The sequence below is a fragment of the Chlorocebus sabaeus genome, chromosome 19 (genome assembly GCF_047675955.1).
Source record: "Chlorocebus sabaeus isolate Y175 chromosome 19, mChlSab1.0.hap1, whole genome shotgun sequence".
In the NCBI taxonomy this organism is placed as follows: domain Eukaryota; kingdom Metazoa; phylum Chordata; class Mammalia; order Primates; family Cercopithecidae; genus Chlorocebus; species Chlorocebus sabaeus.
In genome coordinates this window covers 1,138,752-1,161,553 of record NC_132922.1, presented here as the reverse complement: position 1 = coordinate 1,161,553, position 22,802 = coordinate 1,138,752, and the positions used below count along the sequence as shown (strand labels likewise).

The window sequence follows — 22,802 nt, the reverse complement described above, 5'->3', positions numbered from 1 at the left end:
TCACAGGGGGGTGACAATGCGGGCCCTGAGCACTCTGCTCTTCCCTGGATGGGGTCTGGGTTCCATGAAGCTGCCTATCCCAGGCCTCTGCAGCAGCGGCACGGGCAGAGCTGCCTCCCTCCAGTGAGGAGCGGGCAGGTGCCATGTGGGCCCTGGGCACCCTCCACAGGGGCTCCAGCTCCCACAAGGGGCTGCCCCATGGGCCCTGAGGAGCTACAGGCTCCTTCCCAGAGAGAAGCCCAGGAGTCAGCAGTTAATCCTCCCTCTTCCTCTGGAGCCCCCAGGGAAGGCAGGAGCGAGTGTGCCCCTCCACAACCCCATGCTCTATAGAGACCCCTGTGGGGAAGGAATCCGGCCTCATCTGCAGCTCCACCCCAGCCCCAGGGTGGATCTGAGCTGGGACCAGCCCCTCTGAGGGGTTCACCCTGAGCACCCTCCTTGGCAAGGCAAGTGTTAGGGACACAACCTTCTGGGGAAACAGCGCTATGCTCCTTTCTCTGTTTCTCTAAACATTTGAACTGAGGCCGGTTGCTCTGCCTGTGGGTATGATGCTTCAGACAGCACCTGGCTCTGAGGACAGAGGCCCTGGGCCCAACCCACATGGACCCACCTTCTCTTGAAGATCTGGGCTAACTGGGAAGCAAAAATAATTACTCTTGTGCCAAAATGTCCTTGTAATTAGCAGTTCTGGGATATAAACGAATTGAAATACATGATTTTTCAGGGTCCAGCCGGCTCCAGGACTGAACTCCAGTGTGTGTGTTTCAGGGCATGTGGGGTGCAGGTGTTTGGGGGCACACGTGTGTGTTTCAGGGCACGCGGGGTGCAGTTGTTTCGGGGCACACGCGTGTTTTAGGGCACGCGGGGTGCAGGCATTTCGGGGCACACACGTGTGTTTCAGGGCACGCAGGGTGCAGGTGTTTCGGGGCACACACGTGTGTTTCAGGGCACACGGGATGCAGATCTCTTCACTGGGTGCAAAGCTCCCAGCTCCCTCCCCGAGCCACCAGGGTAGGGCTCCCAGATGGGAGCAGCCCCTCCTCGGGCCAGGCAGAGTGTGGGCCCTGCCCTGAATGCACTCGGCTTCCAGCGGATTCTGCCCCTCCCTCCATTCACGGCACAGGCAGGCGCGGCAGGCCGTGGGGAGGGCGTGCCTCGGTCTCGGTCCTCCGGCTCTGTGTCCAGTCTGGGCAGTGTCTCAAGACCACCCTGCGCGAGGCCTGCGCTGCGGCGCCCCCGTCCCTCTGCGGCGCCCCCGACCCTCTGCTCCGCGCAAGGCGGGGGACCCGGCTCTCCCGGAGCGAGCGCGTCCTGCAGGGACCCGCGGCCAAGCAGCAGCCGGGGCCGGGCCTCCCCCGAGGCCCGAGGTACCGATGACGGCTCCTGTTCGGAAGACACTGGCTCCCTGGTTTCTGTATTTACTTAATTTTAAGTTAGGCTCCCCAGATCCCTAAGTCAACAGTGGATTCTGTAAATCGTTGCGTAAGAGGAAAATCTGAGCCTGCAGATCGCAGGAAGCGCCGTCGCCGTGAAAGGCGGTGACTCAGCGCCACCTGCCGGGACGCGGCGGCCAAGCGAGCGGGTGTCGGGGAGGCCTGAGGCCCCGGTCCTCGGGAGGAAACAGCTGTTTGCAGGAACAAAGGAGGAAACCAGGGCCCTGGCAGTTTGGAGAATTCTTCCACGAAATGCGTGAGATTAGCTGGAATCATTTCAAGGAAAAAAAATCTTCCTCCAAATAGGGGCTCCTGCGTTTAGCAGAAGCGGGTTTCATTGCCACTGAGCAGGGCCTGGGGTCTGTGGGGCTGTTTTCAGACCCGGAGGGAACCAGTCCAGGGCACACAAGAGCTCCTGGGCAGAGGCGTCCTCCAGGGTCTAGAGTCCCCGCTGGAGCTGCCGAGCTGCGTCACACCTGCTGGGTTGGAAACCTCCACTCAGCCGGAGAAACACAATCCCTGGCTCTGGTGTTTGTGGCAGTAAAATCTCCATCCCTGCGAAGCCCCTGGGCCCAGGCCAGGCCTTAGCAAGAGGCCTCCCTTTGCTGGAGGAAGCGCTGGGCCCTCGGGGACCCTGCAGGAGGCAGACGCTGGGGACAGGGTCCTGCCCACAGGCAGCTGCGTCCCTCCCCAGTCCTGGCATCTCTGCCTCCTCTGCTCGTTCTGTTACCCCCACCCGCTCCCACTGCCCAGCGGTGGAAACAGGTGGAGACAGCGCTCGGCCCTCAGAACCAGTGAAAGGGTCTGGACCCTGGGAACGCACCGAGGACTGCCCAGGATCTCAGAAAAGGACAACAGCCGGGTCCCTTCCTTCCTTCGTTCGTTTTTCAAGTTGTTGTTGTTGCTGTTGTTTTGAGATGGAGTCTGGCTCTGTCGCCCAGGCTGGCGTGCAGTGGCGTGATCTCGGCTCACTGCAAGCTCCGTCTCCCAGTTTCAAGCGATTCTCCTGCCTCAGCCTCCTGAGTAGCTGGGACTACAAGCGCTTGCCACCACGCCCGGCTAATTTTTGTATTTTTAGTAGAGACGGGGTTTCACCGTATTAGCCAGTCTGGTCTCAAACTCCTGACCTCAAGTGACCCGCCCGCCTCAGCCTCCCAAAGTGCTGGGATTATAGGCATGAGCCACTGCACCTGGCTGTGTTTTTTCGAATGTTGATGGCAGCTCAGTTGCCCCCCATTTCAATAAATGCCCCCCGAATCCTGTGTGAAGTCACATCAGGATGTGGATAACATAGCTTCATAAAGAGTGCCCTGTGGGGTCTCAAAGGATGCGTCAGACGCTGGTCACTGGAAATGATGGAAAAACACTCAGGCGTTTCCCATTCATGCTTCATCCACCCTCTACCCAACCCTCCACTCCCCTTTCACCCCGCTATGCAACTCTCTCTCCATCCACTCCCCATCCACCCTCCCACCCACCCCTATCTGCCCCCATCCATCTCTCTCTTCATCCACCCCTCCACCCACTCCCATCCACCCCCATCCATCTCTCTTCATCCACCCCTCCACCCACTCCCATCCACCCCTCCACCCACTCCCATCGACCCCCATCCATCTCTCTCTTCATCCACCCCTCCACCCACTCCCATCCACCCCCATCCATCTCTCTCTCCATCCATCTCTCCATCCATCTCTCTCCCCATCCATTTCTCTCTATCCATCTCTCTATCTCCATCCATCTCTCTCCATCTCTCCATTCATCTCTCTCTCTCCATCCATCTCTCTCTCCCTATCCATTTCTCTCTCCCCATTCATCTCTCTCTCCATCCGTCTTCATCCATCTCTCTCCAACCATGTTTCTCTCCATCCATCTCTCTCTCACCATCCATTTCTCTCTTTATCCATCTCTCTCTCCATCCATATCTCTTTCTACCCATCTCTCTCTCTCCATCCATCTCTCTCTCCATCCATCTCTCTCTCCATCCATCTCTCCATCCATCTCTCTCTACATCCCTCTCTCTCCATTTCTCTCACCATCCATCTCTCTCCCTATCCATCTCTCTCTTCATCCATCTCTCTCCATCCATCCCTCCCCATCCATCTCTCTCCCCATCCATCTCTCTCCATCCATCCCTCCCCATCCATCTCTCTCCCCATCCATCTCTCTCCATCCATCCCTCCCCATCCATCTCTCTCCCCATCCATCTCTCTCCATACATCCCTCTCCATCCATCTCTCTCTCCATCCATCTATCTCTCCATCCCTCTCCCCATCCATCTCTCTCCATCCATCTCTCTCTCCATCCATCTCTCTCTCCCCATCCATTTCTCTCTCTCCATCCATCTCTCTCCATCAATCTCTCTCCATCCATCTCTCTCCATTCATCTCTCTCTCCACCTCTCTCCATCCCTCTCTCTCTCCATCCATTTCTTTCCATTCATCTCTCTCTCCATCTCTCTTTCCATCTCTTTCCCCATCCTTCTCCCTCTCCATCCATCTCTCTCTCCATTCATTCATCTCTCTCCATCCATCTCTCCATCTCTCTCCATCCCTCTCTCCATCAATCTCTCTCTCCATCTCCCTCTCCCCGTCCACTTCTCTCTCCATCCATCTCTCTCTTCATCTCTCTCCATCCACTTCTCTCTCCATCCATCTCTCTCTCCATCCATCTCTCTCTCCATTCATCTCTCTCTCCATCTCTCTCCATCCGTCTCTCTCCATCTCTCTCTCCCCATCCATTTCTCTCTCCATCCATCTCTCTCCATCAATATCTCTCTCCATTCATCTCTCTCCCCATCCATCTCTCTCCCTATCCATCTCTCTCTCCATCCGTCTCTTTCCATCCATCTCTCTCCATCCATCTCTATCTCTATCCATCCATTTCTCTCTCCATCCATCTCTCTCTCAATTCATCTCTCTCTCCATCCATCTCTCTCCATCCCTCTCTCCCTCCATCCATTTCTTTCTCACCATCCATTTCTTTCTTTATCCATCTCTGTCTCCATCCATCTCTCTCTCCCCATCTATCTCTTTCTCCATCCTTCTCTCTCTCCATCCATCCTCTCTCTCCATCCCTCTCTTCCCATCCATCTCTGTCCATCCATTTCTCCATCCTTCTCTCTCTCCATCCATCTCTGTCTCCCCTTCTGTCTCTCTCCAGCCGTCCTCTCCCACCCTCCCTTCACCTTGTGCCCGTGGATGCACAGGAACCGCAGTGATCAGCACTCACTGTGGGAAGCACCTGGGCAAAGCATGAGTTTAGAATAACAAGTGACACTCAGGTTGTTTCCTATTTATGGTCTCACTGGGCTGTGGTTGGAAGCTCAGGGCCCAGAATCGGACAGATCCAAGTTCAAGTCCTTGTGGGACTCTTATAGGGGAGTCCTTTGGCAGAGAATCTCTCTGAGCCCCATGCCCTCATCTCTGCATGGGGACAGTGGTGAGACCCCCTTCTGAGTGTCGTGGAGAGGATTCCAGGAGGGAGTTGGGCTGACTGGAGGGTGGTGTCTCTGATGGGCCCTGCTTACAGCCGTCTCCTGTGCTAGCATCTCCCTGGCATCCTGGTCTGGCTTCCTCTGTGGACGAGACTGGATAAGGAGAGGACGGCCCATCCCACCAGCTTCTCAACACTCTGCCTGGATAGGGCCCACTGGGTGATATGCTACCCTTCACACCCCAAATTTCCCCAAAAGGTGGAGGACAGAATCAAGAAGAGCAAGAACAGCAAAAGAAATGTCATCTCTGGGGGCTTCCAGGTGCATGCTCACTACCTCCTGGGAAGTGGACCTTCCTACGTCCCCAGTTAGAGGCAGGGACCAAGGGCCATTTGCATCTACAGCCGGGTCTCACTGTGCCTGTGTGGGCGCCAAGCAGGGTGAGGGGTGGGGGGGGGTCTAACCCTGACCCACCCCAAACACATCCTCTTAAGGCAACAGTGAGATTTCTGGTGGCCTGAATTGTCTGGCTTTGTGGGGGTGGCTCAGGGATGGGGAGACAGAGAGGGGCCGGGAGAGATACCGTCACTGGCCCCACCATCTCCCTCTCTGGACAGGCTTCACTCCCGGGAGAGCCTTGCTTGGTGAACTGGCTCTGTGTCTCCCCACACCCTTGACCAAGAGCCCCTGGAGGCAGAGCCTTCAATGACAAAGCCACATCCAGAGTCTCAGGCAGCCCAGACCTTGGCTTTGGGGGAAGGTGCACGTCGCAGCCACAGTGTCCTAGCAGGTGTTTCTCCTGCTGCGTTGAAGGATTTGTGGGAGGACTCCACGAACAAGTCCCCTGTGAGATGGGCACAGGGCTCAGCCATGCTCTGCGCTGGGCTCTGATTAGAGCTCTCCAGGGTGCCTTCCACAGCAGGTGTGCACGCCCATGAGGACACGTTGGTTTTCAGGGGAGCCGCTCTGGGCTCCCAGAACTATGACCGCCCTGCACCCCATATCCTCCCACAGCCAGATATGCCCAAGGATCTCGGATGACGGCATTTGCATCCCTTCCCCAGCTGGACGTTCTGCAACAAGATGCCACCATGGAAGGGCCCAGTTGTTCCCTCTGTGATTGTCTTCCTCAAAATCTTCCTTATTTGACACCATATACAATAATTAACTCAAAATAGATATCAACAGAAGCGCTAAAATTTTAAAAGTCCTAGAAAACCTAGGAGAAAAGCTTCATGACGTTAGATATGTCAGTGATTTCCTGGATATAACACCAAAGGGCAAGAAACAAAAGAAAAAATAAGTAAGTTAGGCTTCATCAAAAATAAAAACATTTCTGCATCAAAGGACATTATCAACAGAGTTAAAGGCAACCTAAAAAAATCAGAGAAATTGTTCACAAATCATATCTCTGAGATGGTTTAACATTCTCAATATGTAAAGAAGTCCGTAGAAACACCCCAATTCAAAAGGGGCAAGGCAATTTGTTAGAACTCAATATTTCTGTCCTCCAAAAATTATGGCTAGAAAGCTAAGCCCCATAATACAGGATCTCATTTACACAAAGGACTTAAAGTAACCAGATCCATAGAGACAGAAGGCAGCAGAGTGGATGCTCCAACAGTGCAGGTGATGGGGGGACTCACCCCAAGTCCAGGTGACTGGGGAGGACCCGCTCCGGGTGCGGGTGACTGGGGAGGACTCGCCCCGGGTGTGGGTGACTGGGGAGGACTCGCCCCGGGTGTGGGTGACTGGGGAGGACTCGCCCCGGGTGCAGGTGACTGAAGAGACATTCACCCCAGGTGCCCTGTGCTTTTCTCACGGGCAGCCTTACTCTAGGTCCAAGGTCATCAGAGTGACCTGACCTTGTGCCCACTGTCCCTGGAAGGATGCATCCATGCCCAGAGTGCTCTCTGCCCCTATAAGCCATGAGTGTGTGTACAGCCTCTCAATACTTGGGAGCCTCCCTCAGGGTTTGGCAGCCAGGCTCTGTAGGGGACGATCCCCCAGAAGGCGGAGCTTCCAGAGGTGGCCTGGGACCCTCCAGAGCCACTGCAGCCCAGGCCAGGGAAACCTCCGGGGTGCCCCTCACATTTCTCAGTCACCGTGAGACTCTAGACAGCAACGCATCCCCTGCAGGATATGGGGTCCGGGTGCCAGGACTACCTTCTGTCCTCAGGGGGCCACACTGTGTGATGGGCTCTGTCCTCTCTTCCTCCCCTTGAGCCCCCGGCTCTGCTGAGACTCCCCAACCCTGAACCTTAGAGGGGAGTGGTCCTGCCACCCAAGGGACCCTGACACCCCCATCCGGGGCCCTCCCCAGAGATGGAGCACTGTGTGGTGGAGGGGCTGAGGCTATGCCGCTCTCAGTCTCCTTGAAACAGGGAAAACCAACACTCAGGTTTAAGACAAGAGGCCCCTGGTCTTGGGGAGAAAATTCTCTTTCATTTTTCCAGATAGCTCCATTTATTACCTACTGATAATTTATCTGAATTTCTAGTAGCTCAAAACTTTTTCATTTTCCTGTTTATTAAGAAACTCAATTCCCGACCACAGCAGCTCAAAGCTAACAGGCCGAGAGCATATTTTCTCTATAATTCACCACCAGGCCCAAGGGAGTGGGAGGTGCCCACCCAGGGAGGGCCAGCAGCCCTTCACTCTCCTCCTCACTGGGGACGGGGGTTGGGGGACATCTGGGGCCTCCCCTCCCCCAGCTCCTCCACCTCCAAGTGAGCTGCCAACCCAGAGCCATCCAAGGACCTGGGCCACTCCAACCCGCCCCCAAGTCTCCCAGTGAGGTCTGTGCAAGTTCCTGGCAGCGTCTGCAGTGTTCATGGATGTGTCTCCACCCATCAGCCCTGAGTCTTTTCCATGAGCTGAGCTGCTCACACCTCTAATCCTCATCAGTGCTCTGCCAGCTGGGCACCGTCACCACCATCCCCACCTTACAGCTAATGCCAGTGGAGCCCAGAGAAGTTTGGCGTCTTGCCCAAGGCCACACAGCTCTGCCAGCCGGGCACCGTCACCACCATCCCCACCTTACAGCTAATGCCAGTGGAGCCCAGAGAAGTTTGGCGTCTTGCCCAAGGCCACACAGCTCTGCCAGCCGGGCACTGTCACCACCATCCCCACCTTACAGCTCACGCCAATGGAGCCCAGAGAGGTTTGGCATCTTGCCCAAGGCCACACAGCTTTTTGGCAAACATTGTGGCTCCAGGGCCACTCTCTGGGTGTGCAGCCAAGAGGCCGGCTCAGATGGGGTGACCGAGGGATGGCAGCCTCTGCTGAGAACCAACCCAAGGATCTGGCTCAGGGCGCGGGTGTCAGAACAGTGCCCGGGGCCACCGTGGAGACCCAGGAGGAGCCAATGGGGCTCTGTCGACCACCGGGAGTCGTGACGGGGGCTGAAGAACAAGTCATCGAGAGCAAAGGTGACCTGCGTGGCACCAGTGTCTGGCATGGGCAACATAGAGGGTATAGCTTCTTGGGTGGCCGGGGACACCAAAATTCTACCCAGGGATGGAGAGAGAATCCCGCCTGGGGACAGAGAGAATCCCACTCAGAGACACAAAATCCCCCCAGCGACAGAGAGAGAATCCCACGTGGGAACACAGAATCCCACTCGTGGACACAGAGTCCCACCTGGGGACAGAGAGAGAATCTCACCCAGGAACGCACTGACTTCGAGCCGCCCAGGGCTCAGCCCAGGCTCGCGAAGAACACGAGGCATCAGGGTTTTAATAAATTGAAAATAAAACTCTAAGCTCCAGCCCCCCCGGGTAAAGTTTTCCTTGGAATTCATTTCTAAGATAAATTGTTTTGGAATTGTTTGGTCCATCTCTTCTAAGCCCCCAATGTTTTTCTGATTAGACATTTTCATCTAAACAGGCCTGACGTCTGAATGGCACCTCAATCCCGACAGTATTGACATCTGCCAGCCCAGAGGTTTATGGGGAAAGTATGGATTCCTGGCCGGTGGCTTTACTCAAATTGAGCTGCATTCTCAGCGAAATGAGATGCAGGCACAGCTGCCGGCTCACCTCCTCAGCTTCTGTCCGCCGCGGGGCTGGGGTGCTGCAGGGGTGAGGGGTGCAGGGTGGGGCTGGACCTTCCGGAGGGAGCCTGGGGAGGGGAGGGTCCAGGACGAGGGAAGGGGAGGTCCCGTAGCCCGGTGGGGGTGCAGGGGAATGGAGGTAGGGTCCACACGCACCTGCCCAGAAGCATCAGGCAGGCCGTAGAGGCCCTGTCCACAGGCAGCGGGCGAGGCACCAGGAGCCCCACCACCTCTGCTTCTGCACTAGGACCATTTCGTTTAAGGTTTTCTTTAAGGGGGCACATTTCTTTGGTAGGAGAAAAACCAACCAGCAAAAAAGGTAATGAGTGTGAACAAAAGATGGATCCAGGGCATCCCAGTCATGCAGATGGATGGAGGGCGAGGAGACCCCCCACCCAGGGTGGGCCACCCTGGGGAGGGGGCTCCCTGCAGAGCCTCAGCCTCCTCCTCTGCACCCCAGGGGGTGAGGAGCCGCCCACCAGGCAAGGTCCCATGAAGCCCAGGTCACAAAAAAAATGCAAAGTCACAAAGAAGCCCAGGAATGTGGGGAGTGCCTCGCCAACGACACAGGACCCTGCAAAGGCTATGGGTGAGGGGGGTCCCCAGCCTCCCACGGGGTCCGGAGCAGCCCAGCCCCACGAGGCCTCCTTCCTCGGGAAAGCGTGGGTCAGACAATCTGGACGGTGCTTTTTCCTACTTGAAGTCAGACTCACGTTCACGACCTAAAGGCCCTGATAAGGTCCTCAGGCAAAAATTAAGGGGGCTGGGGCTTGTGTGTCCGGGGCTGGGGCTTGTGTGTCCAGGGCGGGGTGCGCTCTCCGGAACCAGCCCAGGTCCCTTCCCATAGGAGCTCCCCAGCCTGGGCAGCACCCTCGGCCTACTGCTGAGTGCACCCTGGTGCCAGCTGTGATATAAACCAAGCCTGTGATGATCACAGGCACCTCTGACGCACCCAGAAGCTTCCAGAATCCTGCCCTCGGTGACCGCTCTCTCACCCCACCTGCCCCTTGATGTTGACAAAGATGCAGGTCCACATAGCTCTGTCTGGATGTCCCTCTGTGAAGCTGGCCCTAGGCTCACCCGCCTCCCACTCCTGCCTCACCTGAGGCCCAGCCACGTCCATCCCGCTGCCCGCCAGGGGCCGAGGCTCAGGGAATTCCTCAGAGCTGGACACCCTGGTATCTCAGTCAGCCCAGGACCCAGGACGACCACCCTTGACTTTTCCAAAGCTGCCGTTCAGAAGGCCTCCGGCAAGCAGAGGGTCGGTCATTAGAACCCCCTGGACACAAACCAGATAAAGCCACAGACCAATGCCTTGCTCGTAGGACATGGGGGAATTCTGCAGAGACAGCTGGACCACCCATCTCTTTCCAACCTGAGGCAGGATGGGGGAGCGGTAGTGCAGACACAGGCCCGTTCGCACAGCATCGACCTGGACGCCTGCACCCTCAGAACCAGAGAACCCTCCTCCGGAAGGGCCACCGAGAGGGCCCCACGGCCACCGCTGCTGGCACAGGAGCACACAGCACAGGAGCTAACCCACCCCACGACACCCTAGGAGTGTAGCCCAGGGACACGGCGACCAGCCCACCCACCCAGCCTCCTCCCGGGGATGCACAGCCTGGCTTCCCTTCCCTGAGCACCCAACCTGCTCCGGGTGAGGCCAGGCCTGGAGGCCTTCACATCGCAGGCCCTCGGAGATGTTTCCTGGCTCTGACCGTGCCGAGGACAGAACGCAGGAGGCCGGGCCACACTCGGAGGAGGGGAGAAGCGAGGCAGCTCCAGGGCCTGGGAGGAGCGCGCTCTGTGTGGCCGCAGGACGGGGAGCAAGCGCTGCCCTAACGCCTCCCGCTGCGCGTCCGACAGGGAACGAAGCGTTTTAGTGCTCAAGGTTCTAGGGGGTTAAATTACAGCACACTATTGACTTCACGACTTTTTCTTTATACGTTATAACCAATAGTAAGACAATGTTCAATGTTGTGATGAAGTGTTTTGGAGATGACTTTGCACAGCCCCACTTGCCCAGCCGTCCTCACGTTTAACACCAGGAAGCAGAGTGTGGACGGGTTCCACGACGGCGCCTCCCACCCGGATTCTTTGTTAAGGTCCCACAGGCGTGTCCCCAGTGGAGCCTCAAAGTCACCCTGGGAGGGATCTTCAATGTCCCCAATTTACAGATGAAGAAACGGAGGCCCACGGGAGTCAGGAACAAGCTCCAGGTCACACAGGAAATTCAAAGGCCCATTCGCCCATGAAGCCACACAGCTCCAGAGTCCAGGCTCCGAGACCCACCCCCTGCCCACTGGGCAGCTGCGCCGAGCACCCTGTCTGGGCACCTGGATTTTCCAGCCACGGACTTTCCCCACTGACAGCTCTCACCGTTTCCTGGGTTTATCTTCCATGAGGGCCACACCTTGTGGCTGGGCCCTCAGCTCCCTGCATGATCAACCCAGACTCATCCAAAACCACCCAACAGGACAGGTCCCCGCGCCTCTGAGACCTCCCTGGGTGTCCCCGCAACACAGGCCACCGAACAGCCAGAAAAACTGCTTGTTGATTCAGTGTTTAGACTCTGGATAGAATTCTCGGTTCTTCCAGATGTGATTCAGCCTGCTGCATTATTTAGCTAACTTTCTGCGTCAAAACCATAACTTCTTAGAAATTTTTCAAGGTACTCAAAACTGATTTCACAGTTGATTTGGGGAGTCATCGCAAGAATCACTCGGAAAGGTGGCTCCGTGAGGAGGGAAACTGAGGCTCAGCAGCCTGTGACGAGCCCTGAGGTGCACCCACAACACATTCCAGGATCACAGAGCCTGCTCCAAGCCGACGGAGTGGTTCTCTTTGCTCTGCTGATAATTGAAAGCTCAGAAACATCAAAAGTTAATTAAAATAAGAATATGTTATTCTGAAATAATGCATTCTATTTCAAAACGTCCAGGGAGTGTAGCGGAGCCCGACCATGTGAGCGTGCTCCACCTCGTTCCCCTCCGCGTCTCCCGAGCATGGCTCTTCGGGCACACGGGGCCCCCAGCAGTCCCACAGTTGTCATTCTCTGAGCATGGAGAACCCCCATTTCTATCAGACCATAATCCCATCCATTGATTTGAATTGTTCAATGACAGGCTTGAAAAGGCGGATCAAGTGTCCTTTGGTGCTGGTAAAGAATGAATCATTTAGCACCAGCCCAGGCCACGGGCCGGACAAAGCTTCGTGTGCAGTCTGGCCTTGCCTGGAACGCTGGTGGCCACCAGCACCCCTGACCAGGCAGTCACACCACGGTGATTCAAATCAGCTCTCGGTAGATCTCAGAATGAGCAACCGATTCCTTCTACGGGGTTTCAAGACAAAGAGGAGAGCTGATTAAATCAAGTTAAGTCTCTGCCATTAAGCCAAGCTGCCATGGGGACGGGTCCAGAGAGGCGCGGGGCCGCCATGGGGACAGGTAGGGAGAGGGGCGGGGCCGCCATGGGGACAGGTAGGGAGGGGGCGGGGCCGCCATGGGGACAGGTAGGGAGAGGGGGGGGCCGCCATGGGGACAGGTAGGGAGAGGGGCAGGGCCGCCATGGGGACAGGTAGGGAGAGGGGCGGGGCCGCCATGGGGATGGGTCCGGAGAGGGGTGGGGCCGCCATGGGGACAGGTAGGGAGAGGGGCGGGGCCGCCATGGGGACAGGTAGGGAGAGGGGCAGGGCTGCCATGGGGACGGGTCCGGAGAGGGGCGGGGCGCCATGGGGACGGGTCGACCTGGTCCGCTGGCCCCAGCCTAGCTCCAGGGAGGCCGAGCTCTGGGCCCCGCTGCAGTGTCCCTCTCCTCAGATCTTGCAGAGATGCCTGGTGTCCTGTAACAAGGACCAGAGCTGACACATATGAGCCTGGCCATGGCTGGGACACCATGGAAGAGGCACAGGCAGCTCCCATGGCACCAAGGCCCCCAGAGGGTACGGGTCTCGGGAGAGGGTTCCCTCAGGCCTGCGTGTCACCACTGGGCTGCCACCCTGTCCAGTCACACCCTCTAGAACACAGCATGAAGACTGCAACCGAGCCAACACAGGAGCCCTGTGGCCACAGCACGGAGGTCAAGAGCCTGCTGTGCCAACCCCTCCAGAGCCCACACCTCCCCACTGCTGAGCGCACTAGAGCCGCTCACCAGCGGATGCTGCAGGCCAGGCCAGGACACTCGGGTCACCGCAGGCCAGGCCAGGACACTCAGGTCACACGTGTGTTTAAGAAGAGAGTTGCTCCCACAGCCACAGGCTCCAGGCTGCCAGGGTCGAGTGGCAGTGCTGGAAGCCTGGCAAAGGATGTGGGCCAACCAAGGCCTCCAGTTCTGCCAACTCTGGCCAGCAGGTGAGGAGCCCCTGCCATGCAGAGCTGGGAGAGCAAAGGCACCCACCGTCGACTTGGCAGGACCCGGAGCGGTCCCAGCACACATAAGGCACCAGAGCAGCATCACAAGCTCCTCCAGTCCCACCCCAGATGAGGACATCTCAAGGTTGGCTGACAGCCAAGGCCAGGCTGCAAGCTGCAGGAGGAGCCAAAGGCACCCAGGCCCACCCCCAGCCTCCACAAGCCGGCACCTCCCTGCTCAGCCCGTATCTTGGTCAGAGGAAGATGTATCTTAGATTGGTCAATCAATCGGCATTGGCGGTTGCACCTGACCATGGGCCTGCAAGGCGCCTGCCTACAGAAGTCCCCATCCGCCCCTGCTGATCCAGGACAGACCCCACACCCTCCTGTTTCTCAGTCCCGTGCTCGGGAGCAGGACAGTGCAGACATGTGTGGGAGCTGCAGCTGGGGCCTGCCCACAGACGCCCCAGGGACAAGGGCACCATCGTCGTGTCTGCTCTAGTGTGCACAGGAAATCCCACCTGAAATACAAACAACCCCCTTTCAGAAAAGAGTTCGTCCGCCCTGGAGACGACCGTCCAGACTCCTCCATCGTGGCCAGAGGCTCCAGTAGGGACCTCCTGGGGCCCCCAGAGGGGCCTGGCCCCACGGTTGGCAAGCAGAAGAGGCGCACCCCTCCCTGTCCCTCTGTGATGCTCCTAAACACGGGAATGGCTGGGCGACAGTCAAAGCCGATGGAGCCTCTCTCCTCTCCTCTCCTCCTCTGCTGAGTGAGACTGGAAGACCTTATTACCCTAACTTTGAAAATGTGTTTTGCTCTGTGTCTGATCCATCCACACAGGGTCCCCAGGCACTCCTGCAACTACACTACAGTGAGAAGCCCCGTCGCAGGCCCGGGAATCCAATCAGGTAAAATAATCAGCGTAGATGTTGCAGGGAGGACACGCTCTTCCCTCCTGGGCTCGCCCTGACCCAGGCAATGGCGCACGCCTGGAATGTGAGCCTCAAATCCAGTTTCTTGAAATGATCTCGTGCGCTGGGGGAAGAGAGGCGATCAGACAGGACAGTGCCATCTGAGCCGTGAGGATGGTGGCGTTTAAACACATACATGAGGATGGTGGCATTTTAAACACATACATAAGGATGGTCACGTTTTAAGGTCATACTTGCTCAAGGCCAGCACCTTGCTTTCAGTCCATTGGTGCGATTGTGTTACCTGGCAGGGGTCCACCTGCCACCTGGAAACCTCCCCTAGGTGAGTAGGATCCAGCTTCCCTGGGCCCAGCTGAGACTCAGCCCAGGCGCATAGACTCAAGGGCCCCAGGATGGGTTGGGCCCCCCGCTGTCTGTGGGTCCAGGGGGGCTCCAGGGCCAGCGCTCAGCCCCCACCACAGGACAGCCGACAACACAGGTCTGAGGTCTGTTCTTGAGAGTCGCCCAGCACCTTCCCCCCAGATAGGCCCCTGGACAGCACAGGTGACCCTGTGGGGGGGGGGGGTCACCTGCACGAGAGGAAGGGACAGGAGGGAAGGGCCCAAGGAGTAAACAGGACCCCGTTTTTAGGGGAGGTTGATGGTTTCAGTAGATCTGCCCAGTGGTGTGAACACCTGGGTGTGGAGTTCTGAGACTCGCTGCCCCCGGCCGAGCGTGAGTGACTGACGCTGGGCATTTACAGAAAGTGCCAGCAGGTGGCCGTCCCCCGAGCCCGGGCCCCACGTTTACACCCTGATCCCCTGAGCCCAGGCCCCGCGTTTACACCGTGATCCTGAGCCCGGGCCCCACATTTACACCGTGATCCTGAGCCCGGCCCCGCGTTTACACCCTGATCCCCCAAGCCCAGGTCCCGCATTTACACCGTGATCCTGAGCCCGGGCCCCACGTTTACGCCGTGTCGGGGCTGAACTGAGGGGTCCCCTCTGCCACCTCCTCCATCACCCCCAGCACAGGCTCCTCATCTGTCTCCATCAGTCCCCATGCACCCATGACCAGCGACTCCCAGGTCCCAGGACATCAGGAGAGGAAACTGAGGCACAGAGCGCTTGAGCACCCTGCCCAAGTATCTGAGCTGCTGGGCCTCTGATCCTCATCAAAGCATCACCAATGCTTACCCGGCAGGGAGACGGGAGCAGCTGCACCCACCCCCCGGCTGTGGTCTGACCCCAGTTGGCCACGCCCCTCCCACAGGGACAGCGTCCTTGGGAGAGGTCAGCAAACCCCGTGGCCGGGCCTGGACAGACAGCTCTGGGTCCTGCCTCCCACAGGCAATGATCCCTCCTGCCTGTAGATCCAGACCTCCCTGAGAGGCTCCCCAAGTCTCCTAAAAGCTCAAGCCACGAAGGGCAGGCCCTCCCGGGTGCCAAAGAGCCTGAGTGGACACCAGCTGAGGAGGAGACCACCATCTCTCAGGGCCTCGTTTTCCCCACCTGAGGGGCTCATAGCAGCCCCGCCCCAGGTGCCAGGTTCTGGAGCTCCACAGGAAGAAGACAGTACCCCCTGGACACACAGTCTTACCCAGGTGTGAGTTCCTGCCCCCGGCGGCACTGGGCACCCACATGCTCCCCCAGGGTCTCGCCCAGCCCAATGTCAACGCCCCCTTGTTCTCAGGCTCATCTCTGATTTCCTGCTGCTGGAATTCTAAATCAAATCCTTGCACAGCTGAAATGGGGAAGCAGGTAGCCACATTTGGTTGGGGATCAAAGCAAAACCAGGCCCATTTCCCTTCCAGGCTATTCACACAGCTCGGGCTGGTGTGGAAGCTCCCAGCTGGGCAGCCGGGGTGAGCAGGGATCCCTGTGACCCAGTCAAAGGCATAGGCAGCCCTGCCAGTCACTCACGTGGCTGCTGTCCCAGGCCATCTCTCCTTCCAAGCTGCTTCTGTGCTGTGCAGGGCATCCAGCAGGGCCAGGGTCCCAGCCAGGCCGTCGGCTTCTCCCACTGCATCTGTAGCTCTGGGTGATTTGCTCTGGAACTGGGTGTGACCAGCAATGCTGCCACTCATTTGACTTACAGGAACCTGGCTCCTATTTCCACCTGCTGCAGCCCACACACCTGTCCCCACCCCATCCTAAGGCCCAGAGCTTCCAGAAGGTTCCAGAAACAGCCTAGCCTGGTGGGATGCCCCACAGCCTTCATGCTTACTTCCCTCCACCCATGGAACTCCCACAGAGGCCACCAGACCTGGCTCCTGGGCACCCACCGGGTCCCCGACAAGCCCCGCCCTCCAGGGCCAAAGTGCATCCCCTGCTCACCCTGATCCCCAGCATTGACCGCTCTGCCCACCCAGCTCAGCTGGATGCCTGGACAAGCGTACAGACTGTGGGTCTGGAGATCGGGGTGGGTCGGTGGCTGCAGGGACAGAGGGTGGTGACCGCCATGGGAGCCAGGGGGGCTGTGTGGGCGAAGAGTGACCCAGGCATTCTGTGGGGTTTGAGGCTTTTCTGACTCTGTCCACCCCGGTCAACCTCGGCCACCTGAGGCTCTGGTCATCAAGGAGACCTCATCACGGGCAGTCCCTGCACCCACAGCCCAGCCCTGAGCTCTCAGCCTTCCTGGCCTTCTGCCAATGGATGGTAGATGGTGGATGGGTGGATAGAATGACAGGTGGATAGGTGGATGGGTGGATAGTGGATGGTGGATGGATAGATGGAATGATGGGTGAATGGTGGATGGTGGATGGGTGGATGGAATGATGGGTGGATGGGTGGATAGCGGATGGCGGATGGGGGATGGAATGATGGGCGGATGGGTGGATAGTGGATGGCGGATGGGGGATGGAATGATGGGTGGATGGTGGATGGTGGATGGTGGATGGCGGATGGGGGATGGAATGATGGGTGGATGGTGGATAGTGGATGGCGGATGGTGGATGGAATGATGGGTGAATGGTGGATGGTGGATGGGTGGATAGTGGATGGTGGATGGATAGATGGAATGATGGGTGAATGGTGGATGGTGGATGGGTGGATGGAATGATGGGTGGATGGGTGGATAGCGGATGGCGGATGGGGGATGGAATGATGGGCGGATGGTGGATGGTGGATGGGTAGAAGGAATGATGAGTGGATGGTGGATGGAATGATGGGTGGATGGTGGATAGTGGATGGCGGATGGTGGATGGAATGATGGGTGGATGGTGGATGGTGGATGGAATGATGGGTGAATGGTGGATGGTGGATGGGTAGAAGGAATGATGAGTGGATGGTGGATGGAATGATGGGTGAATGGTGGATGGTGGATGGGTGGATGGAATGATGGGCGGATGGGTGGATAGTGGATGGCGGATGGTGGATGGAATGATGGGCGGATGGGTGGATAGTGGATGGCGGATGGTGGATGGAATGATGGGCGGATGGGTGGATAGTGGATGGCGGATGGTGGATGGAATGATGGGTGGATGGTGGATAGTGGATGGCGGATGGGGGATGGAATGATGGGCGGATGGGTGGATAGTGGATGGCGGATGGGGGATGGAATGATGGGTGGATGGGTGGATAGCGGATGGCGGATGGGGGATGGAATGATGGGCGGATGGGTGGATAGTGGATGGCGGATGGGGGATGGAATGATGGGCGGATGGGTGGATGGTGGATGGCGGATGGTGGATGGAATGATGGGCGGATGGGTGGATAGTGGATGGCGGATGGTGGATGGAATGATGGGTGGATGGGGGATGGTGGATGGAATGATGGGTGAATGGTGGATGGTGGATGGCGGATGGTGGATGGAATGATGGGTGGATGGTGGATAGTGGATGGCGGATGGGGGATGGAATGATGGGTGGATGGTGGATGGTGGATGGGTAGAAGGAATGATGAGTGGATGGTGGATGGAATGATGGGCGGATGGGTGGATAGTGGATGGCGGATGGGGGATGGAATGATGGGTGGATGGGGGATGGTGGATGGAATGATGGGTGAATGGTGGATGGTGGATGGAATGATGGGTGAATGGTGGATGGTGGATGGCGGATGGTGGATGGAATGATGGGCGGATGGTGGATAGTGGATGGCGGATGGGGGATGGAATGATGGGTGGATGGTGGATGGTGGATGGGTAGAAGGAATGATGAGTGGATGGTGGATGGAATGATGGGCGGATGGGTGGATAGTGGATGGCGGATGGGGGATGGAATGATGGGTGGATGGGGGATGGTGGATGGAATGATGGGTGAATGGTGGATGGTGGATGGAATGATGGGTGAATGGTGGATGGTGGATGGCGGATGGTGGATGGAATGATGGGCGGATGGTGGATAGTGGATGGCGGATGGGGGATGGAATGATGGGCGGATGGTGGATGGTGGACGGTGGATGGAATGATGAGTGGATGGTGGATAGTGGATGGTGGTTGGGGGATGGAATGACAGGTGGATAGTGGATGGTCCATGGGCAATGAGGGATGGAGGATGGGGGATGTGGTGCTACAGGGGCGAGTAGAGGACGAAGTGACATAGCGCTTGTAAACCCAGACAGCAGCATGTGACAGAGCTGCCCGAGGGCAGCCGGTCTCTGATACTGCTGTCAAATCTCTCCATTAACCTAGAAGATGGAGGAATTTCTAGAGCAGAGAAACACCTAGGCTTGATGCCTAGAACTTCTCCTCCCAAAAGAAAAGGGGAGAGTGACAATGCTTTAAAAACATGCTAGGGGAGAGAGAGGGCAGCCCAATATTCTCCTGGCTATTTTTTAAACCTGCAGTGCCACCCGCTGTGGACAGCCCCGCCAGGGCCTCCTGGAAAGAGCAGATGGCCCCCATCTGCAGAGCCATGAATCAGGCCCTGGTCATGGGGGCGGGGTCCACAAACAAAAATAAACCAGCAGTCCACAGGAAGTAACCAGTGGTGCCAAGATGTCATGGTGAGGGACGCTGGAAGGGACAAGGCGGTAATGAACCCTGCACAGCCCTGCTCCACACCTGCTCAAGTGTCGGGTAGGAATACATTACGAATATTTATTATCAGATGGATGAAGCAAGCACAGACCACACTTTCTCAACCTAATGCGTGAAATAAATATGTGTTTGGAATAACAGCATTTCTGAGACAATCCATTCGGTCTGGGGTGGAAGGAACATGAGAGCCTCGCCCCCAGGACCACGACGGCAGGAGAAGAGTTAGTGACATGGGGCTGATGGCCAGGTCCGTTGAGCTCATTGGAGCTGCCCAAGCTTGATGGGAAGTACAGGGATCCCACGCCAGCCCAGCACAGCACTGAACCCACAAGTGCCCACTGCTCCATGCCAGTCCAGCATGGCACAGAACCCACAAGTGCCCACTGCCCCACACCAGCCCAGCATGGCACGGAACCCACAAGTGCCCACTGCTCCATGCCAGGCCAGCATGGCATGGAACCCACAAGTGCCCACTGCCCCACGCCAGTCCAGCATGGCACGGAACCCACAAGTGCCCACTGCCCCACACCAGCCCAGCATGGCACGGAACCCACAAGTGCCCACCGTGGCCTGGGGAAGCCACTGCTCTTGTCCTAGGCCCCATGTCAAAGCCACACCCAGAGGCTCCTGTCCCAGATGAGGGTTGAATCCAGCTCCAAGAACTCTTAACCCCCTGCCCTTCCCCACCCCTACACGCCCCAGGTCCTGTACCTGGGTACAGGGGTTGTACTGTGTGTGTGAGGCCAGTTTCTAGCTGTCCTGTCCCTTCCAGGTGGTGCTCGGGGGATGGTATCACCGTCCCGTATGCACAGACGAGGCCGGCCCCACACCCTCACACCCCAGCCACATGGCCCTAGGAGATAAGTCCAGCAGCACCTGCCCGCCAGGTGTGTGCTCATATCCAACATGGAACTAAGAGCTCAGATCACCTTCCAAATGCAGCAGAGAGAACTGAATCGAGGGCACTTCAAGGAATTACCAAATAAAAGAAAGAAAGGAGGGAAAGAAGTTGAGAGAGAGAGAGAGAGAGAGAGAGAGAGAGAGAGAGAGAGAGAGACTGTAAGTTCTGCATCTTGACCTTCCATTGCCAAGTGGCTCTACAAGCTGAGTCACCCCTGAATTCAGAGAATGAGCCCCGGGGCCGGGAGACGAGAGCCTCACCCCTGTGACACCAAGTGTGGCAGGGGCAGGGCAGCCAGTCCTCCATGAAGGGAGTTTCCAGTAGATGCAGGCCCCGCCCCCAAGTCCCCGTGAGTGGGGCAGACGGGTGCTGGACTGGACCATGCACCACCTTGGGGAGATGGCCCAGAGGGAGCCGGGGCCAGGGGGCACAGGGCACATTCACAGACCCCCTCCTGTGCCATCCTCCCACCTGCATGCCCTACAGGGGGTAGTACAGGGACTCTGGTAGAAAGAGAGACAACCCAGAGAGCTGAAAGGAGGCAGAGGCAGGATTCAAACCCAGATCTCTCATTGTAGGAATTAGAGGTGGTGTTCAGGAGCCTTGGGATGTGAGCTGAGACCGGGAGACAGGGCGTGGGAGCTGGGTTGGGAAGGGGATAAGAGGTGACAGAGCCCCACCTTGGACCCTGTTGGAGTGAGTGTGTGCAGCAACCTGACCTCCACCCCTCCACTCGGAGCCACAGCCCCTCTGTGTGTCCTCCCAGGCTGCGGCGTAACCAGACCCTGAAGGGGCTGCTGTGCCCCAGGGACTTGCACTGAGGACAGAGTGAGAAGTATGCATCTGAGGGTCTCTCGTGCAGGAAAACCGGGTTGTAAATCTCACCAGCTACACACACTGCAGGCCCTCTAGAAGGAAGTGACAGGAGAGGGGACAGGTCTCCTCCCTCCCCAGCACAGGGGGGTCCCACCCCGGAGGCAGAGCTGAGACAGCTGTGGACGCCAACACCTTGGGAGGGCCACCTGCTGTGTGCGGGTCCCAGCCTCTCAACTCAGGTGGAGCCAGGCACCCAGGTCTGGTGCGAGACTCTGTGCAAATGGAGTATGAGTGAGATATTTGGGAAGATCCATCACTGTCCTTCCCAGCACCCTGACCCTCACCATGGGAGGGAAGTTTTGGAGGCAGAGCCTTCTTCCTCCTCCTCTAAAGCCAAAAGTAGCTGAGAGTCCTTCCCCCACCTCCTTGGAATCTCAGGATCTGGCCAATTAGAGATCCTCCCCGGGACTCTCGTCCTTCACAAAAAGCTTCCGGGAACCTCAGTGACCAGCAGGTGACGTGGACTTGGCTTACTGAGGAGTCCCCCAGGACACTGGGTCTGGAGCCAGCTCTGCACTGGCAGGAATTCGGGGCAGTGTCTGAGCAGAGGTGGGGCCAGGTGGCCTGGAAATTAGGGTGCACGCATGGGGCAGCCCCACACGTCAGAGGGGTTCAGTGGAGACAGGGAGTCCGTGCAGACGCTGGGGTGCTGGGGTCCTGGCCAGGCCTTGCCCTGGCTCCCGCCCATGTCCCCAGCACACTCTTCAGCGTCTGTGACGACTCCGTGAGCTCCACAACGTCCTCCCAGGAAACCTCATGTCCAAGCCGGTTGTCGTGGGTTTCCAAGGTCAGGGCTGTGAGGACCCTCTGGAGGAGGAAGGGCTGCAGAGGCAGCCGCCTGTGCACGTGGACTCTGTGGAGGAGGAAGGGCTGCAGACACAACGACCTAATCTCCCTTGGCCCTGGGGACTCGCTCAGCTCCTGAGAGATCAGAAGGGGCGTCGTGGGACACAGGTCATGCGAGATGCAGCTTGCCGTCTGATGGACACGATGCGTCACCAGAAATGTGCCCACCTTCCCTGAACCATCTTTCCCTGAACCCACCATCACTGGTTTCCCTGAACCAACAGCTCCAGGGAAGGGCCTATTAGTTACTCATGCAAGGATCCCATACCTTCCCCACATCTGCCCACCTGTCCCGTCCTCCCGCCCTCTTCTGGATCAGTCTGTTCCAGACGGTGGAGTCGGTGGTGGGGCGGGGCAGGCCCACGGCAGGCGGGATGTCTGTGTGGCTGTGAGTGTCGGGCGTGCTGGGCTCACGGCTGAGTGGGGGGGCTCCTCTGAGGAGGGCTTGCCGGGCTTGAGCAGGGGCTGCGCTCCTGGGCCCCCAGCGTGTGAGGAAGCGTGTCCTGGCCTGCAGCATCCACGCCCCATCTTTAGGAAAAATAACTGATTTGGGGCATGACAGCTCATTTCTTAGCTAGAAATCAAAAGGCTATTATTAGAAAATGTCTCAAAACTACAAACCATTCAGACATTTTATATGACATATAAAATGATATGTAGCTTTGGGAGGCCAAGGTGGGAGGATCTCTCGAGCCCAGGAGGTCAAGCCTGCATTGCCCTGAGATCGTGCCTCTGCACTCAGCAGCCTGATCGCACAGTGAGACCCTGTCTCTAAAAATATAAATATATAATATGTAAGTTATAGAAATGATAAAATGAGCATCTCTGTTCACACCACAGTTCAAAAACTAGGTCACCCACATTCAGAGTCCTCAGGGCCCCTCGTGATTCCCCGAGGAAATCACCATGGTGTTTATGCTCCCCTGAAATTACAAGCAAAAAAAAAATTTACTTCATGTCCTTATCCCTTAAATTATTCACATTTGCAATTTTTAAATTTTGCATCATAAATGTCACAAAAC

General features: G+C 57.5%; 1 long non-coding RNA gene across 1 annotated transcript in view; it reads right to left on the bottom strand.

The window, feature by feature from the left end:
- The window catches only part of LOC119627295 (uncharacterized), a 247,794-nt gene that overhangs the window by 136,442 nt on the left and 88,550 nt on the right, over window positions 1-22,802 (bottom strand). The window lies entirely within an intron of this gene.